The following is a 17579-nucleotide window of genomic DNA, read 5'->3' as shown; positions in this document are numbered from 1 at the left end:
AGAAGTCAGCAAAGCTACTAGAGAACTCAGAGATATCGACAAGCCAAATTGAAGACATGAAGATTGGAGATATCAACAAGTCATTTCTTCACTAGAGAAATCTGAGATATCGACAAGTCAAAGTATGACTAGAGAACTCTGAGATATCGACAAGTCAAGATATCACTAAAGAACTCTGAGATATCGACAAGTCAAAATATCACTAGAGAACTCTGAGGTATCGACAAGTCAATTGGTCACTAGAGAACTCAGAGATATCGATACGCCAAAATGAAGACATGAAGATGAGAGATCTCGACAAGCTAAATTCTCTTATAGAGAACTTAGAGACCTCTACAAGTCAGAAAAACTATAGAGAAAAGAGAGATCTCAACAAGCCAATATACTTATCGAGATGTCAAGTTCTCTATATACCAAACTGGAGATCTCAAGGTAAAACTCAAAGTACAAAATGCAGACCAGTTCAATATCCAAGATTATCAATCAACAAATAATCCAATCAGTTGGATTGACAAGTCTACAAAAAGTAGCTTGAAGAGTATAAGATCAAAGGCCAAGATTAACTGGCAAAGTAAAGTCACAGGCGTGCAAGATTGGCAAGATACACTAAGTCAAAATAGAAAATTTTGATTATCTAAAAATAGGGTTTAGTACATGCTGTTGCATGCTGTGTAATAACCAATGTTTACTGATCTATAAAGTAAACACCGGATGCTTTGTCATTTATAACAATTTAGATAAGAAAAATCTTATATTCTCTCAAGGAAGAAGCTAAGATCTTTATCAACAAAGAGCCTAGAAATTTTATAGCAAAATATTCTTAATTTTAATATAAAATTAAGTGAGTTTTGAAAGATCTATGTTCTTTACTGCGACTTGTTTAATTTCAGTTTTAACACATTTCACTATAAGGTTAAATTTACTTTGGTCACCACCATAAAACAAATCAAGAAAAGCAGAAAAATACAAAAACAGATTCACCCCCTGTTAAGTGGCATTTATGTCCACTTAGAATGCTCTATAAAGGCTTGAATTGATGTTTTGTACTCAAGTTATTTGTGTTTTTGATGAGTTTTGTAGTGTTTTTGCATTTCAGGCATATAATAGGGATCATGGAGATTTAGCATTATTTTGGTGCTAAATTGGTGTAGGGAAGTGTCCAGGAAGTAAGCTCATGGATCTCCATCTCAAACTAGCAAGATAAGCAGAAATCAGACTTTTTTCCAGAAGGTCAGCGCCCCCGCGCTATAGTAGCGCGTGGCCGCGCCGGGTGAACAGAATATCAGCTCGCCCGCGCTGGTGAAGCGCGCAGCCGCGCCAGGTCAGGTTTCAAGAATCCTGTTTCTACTACAATTTTGATTTCTAGACTTATCTGCTGATCAGGGCTGCTATATAATGATAACTTAGGGTCGTTTTTCATAACAAGACATACCAGAGCTTAAGGAGAAGATATAAGAAGACCGTATAGCACAATTCAACAAAGATGAAGAGGATCTGGTTTATTCTTGTGATTCTTTATTTTAAGTTGTAATCTTGGATGCTAGTTTTCTTATTTGTTGAACCTATACTCTTGTTTAACGTACTTGGTTTTATTATTCATATTTATAAAGACTTAGTTTATTATACCATGCTTTCATCGGAACCCACGGTGATGATGAGTTCGGTTATGGGCTAATTGTTATCGTGGGGTTCTGGCGGATTTACTTATGGATTTCTTTAGTTAATATGTGTGGATACCTTAGTATGTGGTGATTTTATGATATTCTAGTATTGGTTGTGCTTATTCGTCTAATGAGCGTCGCGAACCTATAAGATAGCTTGTTAATCTCTAATGAAGCGACAATGAATTTAGAGGTTTAGAACTTGCCATGCTAGCATAGGTTCATGTAATTGATATGCATGATTCGTAGGTAATTTTAACCATCTTACTTACCCTATGTAATTATTATAGATAACTTGCACATTAAATTGTTATGTTGTCAAATTCTATAGACATATAGGGTCTCAATATAATCGGTGTCTATTCAGCTTCTATCTCTTTTGTGGATGTCTGGTAGTGGGGTATTCGTACAAGAAAAGTTGGCGTTTACTAGTTTCGTGTTATCTGATTAGTGTCATCACCATTGCATGCTAAGGTTAAGAACAAAAAAGCTATTGATTGAAGTAGTAATGAAGTTAGAATCCCATGTTTGTGTTATATAATTAAATCAACCTTTTAATTCTCGTAGTTAATTGCATGTTAGTTAAAAATCTTAGTTATAATGATCTCAATTTGTTATTCGTCTTAGCATTGAATAATAATCATATCATTGATTGAAATTAACCTAAACCAGTCTCTGTGGGAATGAACTATAATTGATTCTATATTACTTGCGATACACTGAATGAAGCTGAGGAAGAAGTTGTAGTAGCTAAGGAAGTTTTTGAAGAAGTTCTTGTCGAGAAAGTTGAAGAAGAAGCTCTTATTGCAATGGGAGAACCAGAAGCAAATACGAAGGCTTTGATGGATTACTCTCAGCCAAAGATTAATGATATTCATTCGAGAATTTTCCGACCAGCCATCGCGGCTAACATATTCGAGATCAAGTCGAGCACGATTCAGATTATACATAACTCAGTTCAGTTTGGGGGTTCTCCAACAGAAGACCCCAACATGCACATCAGAGATTTCATCGAGATCTGCGACACTTTCAAGTTCAATGGAGTTTCTGAAGATGCTATTAAGTTGAGGCTTTTCTCATTCTCTCTACGGGATAAAGCTAAGTGTTGGTTACATTATCTACCACCAGGTCTATCACCAAATGGGAGGATCTTGCTCAAAAGTTCCTAACTAAATTCTTTCCTATGGCGAAGACTGCTGCAATCAGAAACGCACTTACTCAATTTGCTCAACAATCTGGAGAATCTTTATGTGAGGCTTGTGATCGGTACAAAGAGATGCTTAGAAAGTGTCCTCACCATGGGATGCCTGACTGGATGATCATTAAATTCTTTTATAATAGATTGGGTGCTACTTCTAGACCCATGCTTGATGCAGCATCAGGGGGAGCCTTATGGGCTAAAAGCTATGATGAAGCTTATAAATTGATTGAGCTGATGGCTGCCAATTAATACCAGAACCCAAATCAGAGACTACCTTAAGGCAAGGTAGCAGGAATTCTGGAGGTGGATGCAGCTACTACTATCGCTGCTCAACTTAAGGCTTTGATGATGAAGGTGGATTCTTTGGCTAATTATGGAGTGAATCAAATCACTAGTGTTTGTTACCTTTGTGCTAGTGCTCATGAAATAGAGCAGTGTGCTATTTCTAGTGAATCAGCTCAATTTATGAGCAACTTTCAGAGATCGGAGCAGCCAGTTCCAGCCACCTATCACCCCAACAACCGCAATCATCCGAACTTCAGCTGGAGCAATACTCAGAATGCGGTGTAACGGCCTTATCAGCAGTATGCAGCAAAACAATACAACCCTCTTGGTTTTCAACAACCGTAATATACACCAAGACAACAACTCCAGCTGCAACAATCTAATGAATAATCCGAATTGGAGGAGTTGAGGTTCATGTGAAAGAGCCAAGCAGTTTCTATCAAGACCTTAGAGAATCAAATTGGGCAGATTATCAATGCCTTGCTGAATTATCAACCTGGTACCTAGTGACACTGAAGTGATAGGCAAGAAGGAAGCTAAAAAGCAGGGTAAGGCAATCACATTGAGGTACGGGAAGGTTACAAATCCCGAAAATCTCAAATTTCGGAAGAAGAAGTTGTGGCTGAAGAAGAAGTGCAGAAGGAAGCAGAAGTGGAACCAAGGAAGACTACTGTAGAACACATTCCTTCTAAGGGTAATACATGGGAGAAATAGATCTATCATCCGCCTCCTTTCCTCAGCGGCAACAGAAGAAAAAGTTGGATAAGCAGTTTGAGAAGTTTTTGGAGGTGTTCAAGAAATTTCATATCAACATACCTCTCGCTGAAGCTCTTGAACAGATGCCTAGTTATGCGAAGTTTATGCAAGGTATTCTCTCTCGAAAAGTGAAGCTGAATGACTTAGAGATAGTTGCTCTTACAGAGGAATGCAGTGCTGCAACAGAAGTTGCCTCCGAAGCTTTACTATTCCTTGTACCATTGGAAAAGTATGATTTGACAAATGCTTATGTGACTTGGGAGCTAGCATCAATATGATGCCCTTGTCAATCTTCAAGAAGTTGGGCTTACCTGATCCAAAGCCTACTTATACGACCTTACAGTTGGCTGATCGTTCTATTACATATCCACGAGGCATCATGGAGGATGTATTAGTCAAGGTGGACAAACTCATCTTTCCTGATGATCTTGTAATTCTTGATTTCCAGGAGGATAAGAAGATTCCCATAATCTTGGGAAGAACTTTCTTGGCCACTGTCCGAACCTTGATAAATGTACAGAATGGTGAGCTCACTATGTGAGTGTTGGATCAGGATGTGACGTTCAATATTTTCAATATCATGAAAGTCCCTACTGATAATAAGGAGTGCTTAAAAGTTGAGTTGGTCGATTATGTGGTTACTTCAGAACTTGATCAAATGCAAAGGTCTGATGCCTTAGAGAAGGCCTTGTTGGGGAATTCAAATAGTGAAGATGATGAAGGTGATGAATAATTGCAGTATTTGAATGCTTCTCCTTAGAAGTGAAGGTCGGATATGCCTTTTGAATCTCTTGGATTTGAGGAGTTGAACAAAGCTCCAAAGCGCCTCAAGCCATCTGTTGAGGAAGCTCCTACTCTCGAGCTTAAACCATTTCCTGAACACTTAAGGTATTTTTTTTAGGCGATGCATCTACTTTTCCTGTTATTATTGCATCTGGCCTTTCAGGTAGTGATGTGTAAAAGATCTTAAGAATTTTGAGACAGTTCAAGTCGGCAATTGGATGGACTATAGCAGATATCAAAGGAATCAACCCTTCTTATTGTATGCATAAAATTCTACTAGAGGAAGGTAGCAAGCCTACTGTTGAGCAATAGAGAAGGATTAATCCGATCATGAAAGAAGTTTTGAAGAAAGAAATCCTCAAATGGCTAGATGCAGGGATCATCTATCCCATTTCTGACAGTTCTTGGGTGAGTTCATTTCAGTGTGTGCTGAAGAAAGGAGGCATCACCATTGTTGCTAATGAAAAGAATGAGCTCATTCCTACTCGAACAATCACGGGATAGAGAGTTTGTATGGATTACAAGAAGCTAAACAAGGCCACAAGGAAGGATCACTTCCCTCTTCCGTTTATTGATCAAAGGCTTGACAGATTGACTAGCATAAGTACTATTGTCTTCTGGATGGCTATTCAGGCTATAATCAGATTTGCATTGCTCCAGAAGATCATGAAAAGACTACTTTCACTTTTCCGTTTGGGACTTTTGCCTTTAGAAGAGTTTCCTTTGGTTTTGTGTAGTGCACCTGCCACGTTTCAGAGATGTATGATGACCATTTTCTCTAATATGATTGATCAGAATGTGGAGGTGTTTATGGACGATTTCTCTGTGTTTGGTGCTTCTTTTGATGAGTGCTTGCAAAATCTTGGCGCCGTTCTTAAAAGGTGTGTTGAGACCAATTTGGTTCTCAACTGGGAGAAATGTCATTTTATAGTGCAACAAGGCATCATTCTTAGGCATAAAGTTTCTAGTAAGGGTCTCGAGGTGGATAAAGCCAATATGGGGGTTATCGAAAACCTTCCTCCACCAATTTCTATTAAGGGAGTCCGCATCTTTCTTGGTCATGCGGGTTTCTATAGGCGGTTCATCAAGGAATTCTCAAAAATCTCTCAACCCTTGTGCAATCTTCAAGAGAAAGATGCCCCTTTCAAGTTTGATGACGAGTTCCTAGCCGCTATTGAGATCTTAAAAAAGAGTTTGATCACGGCATCGGTCATAACTGCACCTAATTGGGATGAACCTTTTGAAATGATGTGTGATGCAAGTGACTATGTAGTTGGAGCAGTTCTTGGGCAGAGAATGAACAACATATTTCATGTGGTCTACTATGTTAGTAAGACCCTCAATGGTGCTCAACTGAATTATACTACTACTGAAAAAGAACTCTTACAGTTTTGAGAAGTTTCGCTCTTATTTGTTTGGGACAAAGGTGACAGTTTTCACTGATCACGCTGTGATTCGCTATCTCATCTCGAAGAAGGACTCGAAGCCTAGACTGATTCGATGGGTTCTTTTACTTCAAGAATTTGAGTTGGAGATCAAGGACAAAATGGGTACTGCGAATCAAGTCACTGATCATCTCTCTCGTTTAGAAGATCCAAGTCTAACTTCACAGGGTAAGATATTGATAAATTAGTCTTTTCCCGATGAGCAGTTGTTTGGGGTACAAGAGGAAGAACCGTGGTTCGCAGACATTATGAACTACCTTGTGAGCAATATTATGCCTCCAGACTTGTCTTCTTCTCAAAGGAAGAAGTTTCTTCATGAGGTAAAGTGGTACATGTGGGATGAGCCATTCTTGTTTAGGCAATGAGCTGACCAAATTATCAGGAGTTGTATTCCGTACAGTGAAATGGGGGGGATCTTGCGAGATTGCCATTCGACTGCTTATGGAGGCTACTATGGTGGAGAAAAAATGGCAGCTCGTATCCTTCAAGCGGGATTCGTCTGGCCTATATTGTTAAGGATGCGCATCAATTTATTTTGAAGTGTGATCGATGCCAATGTGTGGGTAATATGACTAAGAGGGATGAGATGCATCTTAATGTGCTTCTCGAGGTTGAAGTCTTCGATGTTTGGGGAATTGAATTCATGAGGCCATTTGTCTCATCTTACAACAATCAATATATCTTGTTGTCGATTGATTATGTCTCAAAATGGGTTGAAGTCAAGGCTTTGCGGACAAATGATTCGAAGGTAGTGCTTAATTTTCTTCATAAGCAGATATTCACAAGATTTGGGACTCCAAGAGTCATAATCAGTGACGAGGGATCGCATTTCTGTAATCGCAAGTTCACTGCCATGATGCAACGATATAATGTGAATCATCGCATTACTACAACCTACCATCCTCAGACTAATGGTCAAGCTGAGGTATCTAACAGGGAGATCAAGCGTATTGAGTTGTGTGTCCATCAAGGAAGGATTAGTCTTTGAAGCTGGATGAAGCTGTTTGGGAATATAGAACAGCATACAAGACTGCTCTTGGCATGTCTCCATTTCAGTTGGTTTATGATAAGGGATGTCATTTTCTTGTGGAGCTAGAGCATAAAGCATATTGGGCTTTGAAGAAGTTAAACCTTGATTTGGATGCAACTAGTAAAAAGAGAATGCTTCAATTGAATGAACTCGACGAGTTTGGACTTCAAGTATATGAGAACAACAAAATGTATAAGGAGAAAGTCAAGAGGTGGCACGATAGGGGTCTAGTGCTCAAATCATTTATGCCGGGGCAACAAGTTCTTTTGTTCAACTCTCGTCTCCGTCTTTTTCCTGGTAAATTGAAGTCGAGGTGGTCAGGGCCGTTTGTTATCAAAACTGTGTTTCCATATGGAGCGGTGGAGATTATTGAAAATGATCCAGGCTAAGCATTTGAAGTGAATGGACAGAGGTTGAAGCATTATTATTGGGATACGGCAAACCGTGAGGTGGGTAGTGTCGTTTTTATGTCCACTTTATCTCAGGATTCTACGTCAAGCTAACAATGTAAAGCAAGCGCTTCTTGGGATGCAACCCAAGTTTGATGTACATTAGTAGACAGAAGAAAAAGAGAACAAGGAGAAAAACACAAAAAAATTATAAAAAGAAAAAAATTACAGTGTCAACTACAGAAGCACGGCGCACCCGTGCTGAGAAGCGGGGTGGCCACACTGATTTTCCAGTAAGTGCGCGTGCCCGTGCTGGTATACGAGGCGGCCGCGCTGGTTTTCCAGTAACACGACGCGCCCAAGCTGCCAGGCGGGGCGGTCGCGCTTCATCCCTGTAGTCGAAAAAATATATTAAAAGAAATAGAAAATCGGGGAGTTTAATATAAAATCAATTTCCAACCGAATTTTACTCTCCCACTTCCATATTTCCCTCTCCAAATCAATTTCAATCAACCCCATTACTCTCATTATTCCCATAATCAATTACCACTTCTTTTCCATAACTAATTCTTTTATAAAAATCCTATATATATAAACACACTTCTACACAAACTTCTCCATCACTTATCAAATTCTCAAACACAAATCTCTCTTATACACACATCTTTTATTCTCTCTTATTCACTTCCAATGGAACCCAAAAGACAAAGAACTCAAGTTAGTAGCAGCACCACCGATTCTTCTAGTGTTGGGGGTGTGAGGCTTGGGTTTTCAACTCCGGAGGCTGAAGCGGGGTATACGAGACTGCTTTCGAAGCCCATAGCCAATGAGCGAGGTTTTCTGCCATTGGGGAGGGATGGTAAGTTGTTGGAGATAATTTTGGAGATGGGTTGGGTTGCTTTTTGTGAGACACCCGTTGCGGTGCCTATGAGTGTGGTTCGCGAGTTTTACGGGAATGGGAAGGCGGAGAAGAACGGATTTTCCGTGGAGAGGGGGTTGACTGTAGAGTATAGTGCTGAGGCGACTCAGAGGGTGATTGAACAGCCCGAGAGGAGGCCAGACCAGGATAACTGGAACGAGAAGACGGGGGAGGATTTTAACGTGGATTTGATTGTTGCTACACTGTGTGTGCCTGAGACTCAGTGGAAGTTCAAGAGGGGCACAAACGAGTATGCCACTTTCCCTGTCTCGTGCATGAACACGTTTGCACGTACATGGAATTCTTTTATTTATGCCAACATCATGCCATCTTCTCATGTGCATGATATTTTTGTGGAGCGTGCACGGTTGTTGTGGGGGATTCTTTAAGGAGACTATGTGGATCTTGGGATGGTGATTCATCAGGGTATTTTGAGGTTTCTTTGTGGGAGTACTACAGGTTCTATATCCTATGTGTCTATTATGATGAAACTGTGTGTGGCGGTTGGAGTTCATTGGCCTACACACGAGCAGTTGTAGCTTCCGAGTGCCCCGATTAATAGTTCGACGTTATTGAGTATGCAGGAGTGGTACGGTGGTAAGCCAAATCCGAAGGGGCTTGGTTTTTCTTATGACCATCTGTCAGGTGGACGACCAGTGCCTTAAGAATATGTTAGTGGCACGACTCATGTGAGCAGGGCAGCATGGGGAGCTCAGTTGGGTGAAGATGCTGGTCCTTCATGATCACAGCAGTAGCATCAGGAGGAAGCATAGGGCAGTGCTGGTTTGAGTTCAGCGCAGTATAGGCGCTTGATGAGAAGGATGGATGCAATGCATGACATCCATAGTCGGTTTGCACAGGACCTTACCAAGGCTTTGGGGACTGCATTTAGAGCCACATGAGTTGATATCCACTGGCCTGTATTCGGTGAGGACTCTTTGTACCTACCTCCTGATACTCCTGACACTCCACCCCATGAGGGTGATGACCCTGATTCTGAGTAAGTATACCTGATTCCTTACGATTACCTTCACCAAGGACAGTGAATATTTTAAGTTTGGGGGTAGTAGTTAAGGAATATATGTTTGTTTGTGTCTTATATAGTTGCATATTCATGCTAGTTTAGTTCATATAGTTGCACATTTGCCATGAAGTTTTTTTTATATTGCATGATAGTTGTTACATATAGTTTATGCATTTGCATTATAACATGATCCCTTGGTTAATTTTCCGATTGATTTGTGATATTGATGCAAGTGTGGTGATGTCGTATTTAGGAATGTTAAGTCTTATCAAGTTGATTTGCATGCTAGAAGCAATAAAATTCACTAAGTCTTATATGTTGCTTGCGTGCTAGATCATGATCATGGTTTGTCTATTTGTCGAGGTATAATCACTTGTTTATATTTAGAATTTAGGATATTCTCTTAATGATAAAATAAGATGGATGTTTAAAAAATTGGAGAAAAATATAGGATTTTAATATTAGTTGTGGCTAGGTGTCAAATGGCTAGTAGCCGGCTCATTTTATATGAGTAGTCTAGGGTTGAGCGAGATGGAGCGAAATGCACTCATTCAAAAATCATGTGAAAAAAAGAAAAAGAAAAAAAAGAGAAAAGAAAAAAAGAAAAGAAAAATGTGTTATTTATAATTGATCACGAGTGGGCTCTTTAATACTCGAGTTATTAAGTTCTTAGGGGACTTTGTGCCTAGTGACCTAAGCCTTTCATAGTCTGGGATCCGCTAACCTAACGCTCACTAAATGGGCATTATTGTATAAGTCTTTTATGGACCTCACTCATTACACGATCAAATAAGCGTATTTATGTTTGTTATGTGTTAGCAATGGATCCATGTATAACTTCAATAAATAAAAATTGAAGTGTTATAAGTCATTTTGAGTTTAGCGTTTATTCTATTTATAACCTTGTTATTGTCTTGATGAATAGTGAGTCATGATTATTGATCTAGTTGCGTTAGTACTTCTGTTAAGCAATTGCACACATGCACACTTTTGGTTTGTGAGTTGATTTGTGAGATTTGATTGAACTTGTAGGAATAACTACATTTGTTGAGGTGTTACTTTTCGGTTGGTTAAGTTATTTTATTGGGATCATTTGCATTCATGTAGCTTGCATTCATGCATTTTTAGTTCTTGTTCTTTGAGTCTATTTATGCTTGAGGACAAACATCGATTCAAGTTTAGCAAGATACACTAAGCCAAAAATAGAAAGATTTGATTATCTTAAAATAGGGTTTAGTACATGTTGTTGCATGCTGTGTAATAACCAGTGTTTACTGAATCTATAAAGTAAACACTAGATGCTTTGTCAGTTGTAACAATTTAGATAAGAAAAATCTTGTATTCTCTCAAGGAAGAAGCTAAGCTCTTTATCAACAAAGAGCCTAGAAATTTTGTAGCAAAACATTCTTAATTTTAATGTTAAATCAAGTGAGTTTTGAAAGATCTATGTTCTTTAATGTTACTTGTTTAATTTCAGTTTTAACACATTTCACTACAAGGTTTAATTTACTTTGTTCACCACCATAAAACAATTCAAGAAAGGCAGAAAAATACAAAAACACATTAACCCCCTGTTAAGTGGCATTTATGTCCACTTAGAATGCTCTATAAAGGCTTGAATTGATGTTTTGTACTCAAGTTATTTGTATTTTTGATGTGTTTTGTAGTGTTTTTGCATTTCAGGCATATAACAGGGATCAGGGAGATTTAGCATTGTTTTGGTGCTAAATTGGTGCTAGGGAAGTGTCCAGGAAGTAAGCTCGTAGATCGCCATCTCAAACCAGCAAAAAAAGCAGATGTCAGAGTTTTTTCCAGAAGGTCAGCGCACCTGCGCTGTAGTAGCGCGTGGCTGCGCTGGGTGAACAGAATGCCAGCTCGCCCACGCTGGTAAAGCGCGTGGCCACGCCAGGTTGGGTTTCAAGAATCCTGTTTCTACTATAATTTTAATTTCTGGACTTATCTGTTGATCAGGGCTGCTATATAATGATAACTTAAGGTCGTTTTTCATAACAAGACATACCAGAGCTTAAGGAGAAGATATAAGAAGACCGTATAGTATAATTCAACCAAGATGAAGAGGATCTAGTTTATTCTTGTGATTCTTTATTTTAAGTTGTAATCTTGGATGCTAGTTTTCTTATTTGTTGAACCTATACTCTTGTTTCACGTACTTGGTTTTATTATTCGTATTTATAAAGACTTAGTTTATTATACCATGCTTTCATCGGAACCCACGGTGATGATGAGTTCGGTTATGGGCTAATCATTATTATGAGGTTCTAGCGGATTTACTTATGGATTTCTTTAGTTAATATGTTTGGATACCTTAGTATGTGGTGATTTTATGTTATCTTAGTATTGGTTGTGCTTATTCGTCTTATGAGCGTCGAGAACTTATAAGATAAAGTGTTAATCTCTAATAAAGTGACAATGAATTTAGAGGTTTATAACTAGCCATGCTAGCATAGGTTCATGTAATTAATATGCATGTTTCGTAGGTAATTTTAACCATCTTACTTGTCCTATGTAATCATGATAGATAACTTGCACATTAAACCATTATGTTGTCAAATTCTATAGACATATAGGGTCTCAATATAATTGGTGTCTATTCAGCTTCTATCTCTTTTATGGATGTCTGGTAGTAGGGTATTCGTATAACGAAAGTTGGCATTTACTAGTTTCGTGTTATCTGATCAGTGTCATCACCATTGCATGCTAAGATTAAGAACAAAAAGGCTATTGATTGAAGTAGTAATGAAGTTAGAATCCCATGTTTGTGTTATATAATTAAATCAACCTTTTAATTCTCATAGTTAATTGTATGTTAGTTAATAATCTTAGTTATAACGATCTCAATTTGTTATTCGTCTTAGCATTGAATAATAACCATACCATTGTTCCATAAGTGCATTGATTGAAATTAACCTAAACCGGTCTCTGTGGGAACGAACTAGAATTGATTCTATATTACTTGTGATACACTGGATCGAGCTGAGGAAGAAGTTGTAGTAGCTAAGGAAGTTTTTGAAGAAATTCTTGTCGAGGAGAAAGTTAAAGAAGAATCTCTTATTGCAATGGGAGAACCAGAAGCAAAAACGAAGGCTTTGATGGATTACTCTCAGCCGAAGATTAATGATATTCAGTCTAGCATTGTCCGACCAGCCATCGCGGACAAACACCTATGAGATCACGTCGTGTACAATTCTAATGATACATAACTCAGTTCAGTTTGGGGGTTCTCCGGCAGAAGACCCCAACATGCACATCAGAGATTTCATCGAGATCTGCTACATTTTCAGGTTCAATGGAGTTTCTGAAGATGCTATTTAGTTGAAGCTTTTCCCATTCTCTTTGCGGGATAAAGCTAAGTGATGGTTACATTCTCTACCACCAGGGTCTATCACCAAATGGGAGGATCTTTCTCAAAAGTTCCTAACTAAATTCTTTCCTATGGCGAAGACTGCTGCAATCAGAAACACACTTACTCAATTTGCTCAGCAATTTGGAGAATCTTTATGTGAGGCTTGAGATTGCTACAAAGAGATGCTTAGAAAGTGTCCTCACCATGGGATGCCTGACTGGATGATCATTAACTTCTTTTATAATGGATTGGGTGCTACTTCTAGACCCATGCTTGTTGCAGCATCAAGGGGAGCCTTATGGGATAAAAGCTATGATAAAGCTTATGAATTAATTGAGCTGATGGTTGCCAAGGAATACCAGATCCAACTCAGAGACTACCTCAAGGCAAGGTAGTAGGAATTCTGGAGGTGGATGCAGCTACTACTATCGCTGCTCAACTTAAGGCTTTGACGATGAAGGTGGATTCTTTGGCTAATTATGGAGTGAATTAAATCACTAGTGTTTGTGAGCTTTGTGCTGGTGCTCATGAAACAGAGCAGTGTGCTATTTTAGTGAATCAACTCAGTTTGTGAGCAACTTTCAGAGATCGCAACAGCTAGTTCCATCCACCTATCATCCCAACAACCACAATCATCCTAACTTCAACTGGAGCAATACTCAGAATGCGGTAAAATAGCCTTATCAGCCGTATACGGCAAAACAATACAACCCTCCTGGTTTTCAGAAACTATAATATGCACCAAGATAACAACTCCAGCTGCAACAATCTAATGAAAAATTGGAATTGGAGAAGTTGAGGCTCATGTACAAGAGCCAAAGCAGTTTCTATCAAGACCTTGGAGAATCAAATTGGTCAGATTGCCTAATGCCTTGATGAATCGTCAACCTGGTACACTCCTTAGTGACACTAAAGTGCCAGGCAAGAAGGAAGCTAAAGAGCAGGTCAAGGCAATTACATTGAGGTTCGGGAAGGTTACAAATCCTGAAAATCTCAAGTTTCGAAAGAAGAAGCTGTAGATGAAGAAGAAGTGCAGAAGGAAGCAGAAGTGGAACCAAGGAAGACTATTATGGAACACATTCCTCCTGAGGGTAATACATGGGAGAAACAGATCTATCCTCCACCTCCTTTTCCTAAGTGGCTGTAGAAGAAAAAGTTGGATAAGCAGTTTGAAGTTTCTAGAGGTGTTCAAGAAACTTCATATCAACATACCTTTCACTGAAGCTCTTGAACAGATGCCTAGTTATGCGAAGTTTATGCAAGGTATTCTCTCTCGGAAAGTGAAGCTGGATGACTTAGAGACGGTTGCTCTTACGAAGGAATACAGTGCTGTGCTGCAACAGAAGTTACCTCCGAAGCTTAAAGATCCTGAAAGCTTCACTATTCCCTGTACCATTGGAAAAGTATGATTTGACAAATACTTATGTGACTTGGGAGCTAGCATCAATCTGATGCCCTTGTCAATCTTCAAGAAGTTGGACTTACCTAATCCAAAGCCTACTTCGTGGAGGATGTATTGGTCAAGGTGGACAAACTCATCTTTCCTGCTGATTTTGTAATTTTTGATTTCAAGGAGGATAAGAAGATTCCCATAATCTTGGGAAGACCTTTCTTGGCCACTGGCCGAACCTTGATAAATGTACAGAAGGGTGAGCTCACTATGCGAGTGTTGGATCAGGATGTGACGTTCAATATTTTCAATATCATGAAAGTCTCTACTGATAATGAGGAGTGCTTAAAAGTTGAGTTGGTCGATTATGTGGTTACTTCATAACTTGATCAAATGCCAAGGTCTGATGCCCTAGAGAAGGCCTTGTTGAGGAATTCCGATAGTGAAGATGATGAAGGTGATGAACAGTTGCAGTATTTGAATGCTTCTCCTTGGAAGCGAAGGCTGGATATGCCTTTTGAATCTCTTGGATTTAAGGAGTTGAACAAAGCTCCAAAGTGCCTCAAGCCTTCTGTTGAGGAAGCTCCTTCTCTCGAGCTTAAACCATTTCCTGATCACTTAAGTTATACTTTTTTAGGTGATCTATCTACTTTGCCTGTTATTATTGCATCTGACCTTTCAGGTAGTGATGAGGAAAAGCTCTTAAGAATTTTGAGAGAGTTCAAGTCAGTAATTGGATGGACTATAGCAGATATCAAGGGAATTAGCCCTTCTTATTGTACGCATAAAATTCTGCTAGAGGAAGGTAGAAAGCCTACTGTGGAGCAAAAGAGAAGGCTTAATCTGATCATGAAAGGAGTTGTGAAGAAAGAAATCCTCAAATAGATAGATGCAGGGATCATCTATCCCATTTGTGACAGTTTTTGGGTGAGTCCAGTTCAGTGTGTGCCGAAGAAAGGAGGCATCACCGTTGCTAATGAAAAGAATGAGCTCATTCCTACTCGAACAGTCATGGGATGGAGAGTTTGCATGGATTAGAGGAAGATGAACAATGCCACAAGGAAAGATCACTTCCCTCTTCCGTTTATTGATCGGATGCTGGACAAATTGGCTGGCATGAGTACTATTGTCTTCTGGATGGCTATTTAGGCTATAATCAGATTTCCATTGCTCTAGCAGATGAGGAAAAGACAACTTTCACTTGTCCATTTGGGACTTTTGCCTTCAAAAGAGTTTCCTTTGGTTTGTGTAGTGCTACTTCCATGTTTCAGAGATGTATGATGGTCATTTTCTCTGATATGATTGGTCATAATGTGGAAGTGTTTTTGGATGATTTTTCTGTGTTTGGTGCTTCTTTTGATGAGTGCTTGCAAAATCTTGGTGCCGTTCTTTAAAGGTGTGTTGAGACCAATCTGGTTCTCAACTGGGAGAAATGTCATTTTATAGTGCAATAAGGCATCATTTTTGGGCATAAGGTTTCTAATAAGGGTCTCGAGGTGGATAAAGCCAAGGTGGGGGTTATCGAAAACCTTCCTCCACCAATTTCTATTAAGGGAGTCCGCAGCTTTCTTGGTCATGCGGGTCTCTATAGGCGGTTCATCAAGGACTTCTCAAAAATCTCAAAACCCTTGTGCAATCTTCTAGAGAAAGATGTCCCTTTCAAGTTTGATGACGAGTGCCTAGCTGCTTTTGAGATCTTAATGAAGAGTTTAATCACAGCACCTGTCATAACTGCACCTAATTGGGATGAACCTTTTGAAATGATTTGCGATGCAAGTGACTATGCAGTTGGAGCAGTTCTGGGGTAGAGAAAGAACAACATATTTCATGTGGTCTATTATGCTAGTAAGACCCTCAATGGTGCTCAATTGAATTATACTACTACTGCAAAAGAACTCTTAGCCATTTTCTACGGTTTTGAGAAGTTTCGATCTTATTTACTTGGGATAAAGGTGAGAGTTTTCACTGATCACACTACGATTCGCTATTTCATCTCGAAGAAGGACTCAAAGCCTAGACTGATTCGATGGGTTCTTTTACTTCAGGAATTTGAGTTGGTGATCAAGGACATAAAGGGTACTGAGAATCAAGTCGCTGATCATCTCTCTCGTTTAGAAGATCCAAGTGTAACTTCATAGGATAAGATATTGATAAATGAGTCTTTTCCCGATGAGAAGTTGTTTGGGGTACAAGGGGAAGAACCGTGGTTCACAGACATTGTGAACTACTTTGTGAGCAATATTATGCCTCCAGACTTGTCTTCTGCTCAAAGGAAAAAGTTTCTTCATGAGGTAAAGTGGTACATGTGGGATGAGCCATTCTTGTTTAGCCAAGGAGATAATCAAATCATCAGGAGATGTATTTCGTACAGCGAAATGGGGGGGATCTTGCGAGATTGCCATTCGACTACTTATGGAGGCCACTATGGTGGAGAAAAAAATGGCAGCTCGTATCCTTCAAGCAGGATTCTTCTGGCCTACATTGTTTAAGGATGCGCGTCAATTTATTTTGAAGTGTGATCGATGCCAACGTGTGGGTAATATGTCTAAGAGGGATGAGATGCATCTTAATGTGCTTCTCGAGGTTTAAGTCTTCGATGTTTGGGGAATTGACTTCATGGGGCCATTTATCTCATCTTGCAATAATCAGTATATCTTGTTGACGGTTGATTATGTTTCAAAATGGGTTGAAGTCAAGGCTTTGCTGATAAATGATTCGAAGGTAGTGCTAAATTTTCTTTATAAGCAGATATTCACAAGGTTTGGGACTCCAAGAGTCATAATCAGTGACGATGGATCGCATTTCTTCAATCGCAAGTTCACTGCCATGATGCAGCGATATAATATGAATCATCGCATTACTACAACCTACCATCCTCAGACTAATGGTCAAGCTGAGGTATCTAACAGGGAGATCAAGCGTATTCTAGAGAAAGTTGTGTGTCCATCAAGGAAGGATTAGTCTTTGAAGCTGGATGAAGCTGTTTGGGCATATAGAACAGCATACAAGACTCCTCTTGGCATGTCGCCATTTCAGTTGTTTTATGATAAGGGATGTCATTTGCCTGTGGTGCTAGAGCACAAAGCATATTGGGCTTTGAAGAAGTTAAACCTTGATTTGGATGCAGCTGGTAAGAAGAGAATGCTTCAATTGAATGAACTCGACGAGTTAGGACTTCAAGCATATGAGAACAATAAAATGTATAAGGAGAAAGTCGCACGATAGGGGTCTAGTGCTCAAATCATTTGTGCCGGGGCAATAAGTTCTTTTATTCAACTCTCATCTCCGTCTTTTTCCTGGTAAATTGAAGTTGAGGTGGTCAGGGCTGTTTG

At 39.3% G+C, this 17579-nt stretch overlaps 2 non-coding genes across 2 annotated transcripts; both read right to left on the bottom strand.

The window, feature by feature from the left end:
* Nucleotides 1-2859: 2859 nt before the first annotated feature.
* LOC141715332 (small nucleolar RNA R71) lies at nt 2860-2966 on the bottom strand. Its single transcript, XR_012572098.1, has one exon. It is a non-coding gene; the product is annotated as a small nucleolar RNA R71 (small nucleolar RNA).
* Nucleotides 2967-12961: 9995 nt separating this feature from the next.
* Nucleotides 12962-13068, bottom strand: LOC141715442 (small nucleolar RNA R71). The gene has a single exon (XR_012572206.1). It is a non-coding gene; the product is annotated as a small nucleolar RNA R71 (small nucleolar RNA).
* Between the last annotated feature and the right edge of the window lie 4511 nt (nt 13069-17579).

The sequence above is a fragment of the Apium graveolens genome, chromosome 3 (assembly GCF_009905375.1).
Source record: "Apium graveolens cultivar Ventura chromosome 3, ASM990537v1, whole genome shotgun sequence".
Taxonomy (NCBI): domain Eukaryota; kingdom Viridiplantae; phylum Streptophyta; class Magnoliopsida; order Apiales; family Apiaceae; genus Apium; species Apium graveolens.
Note: the sequence above shows the minus strand (reverse complement) of the source record. Positions and strands in the feature narration are given on the sequence as shown.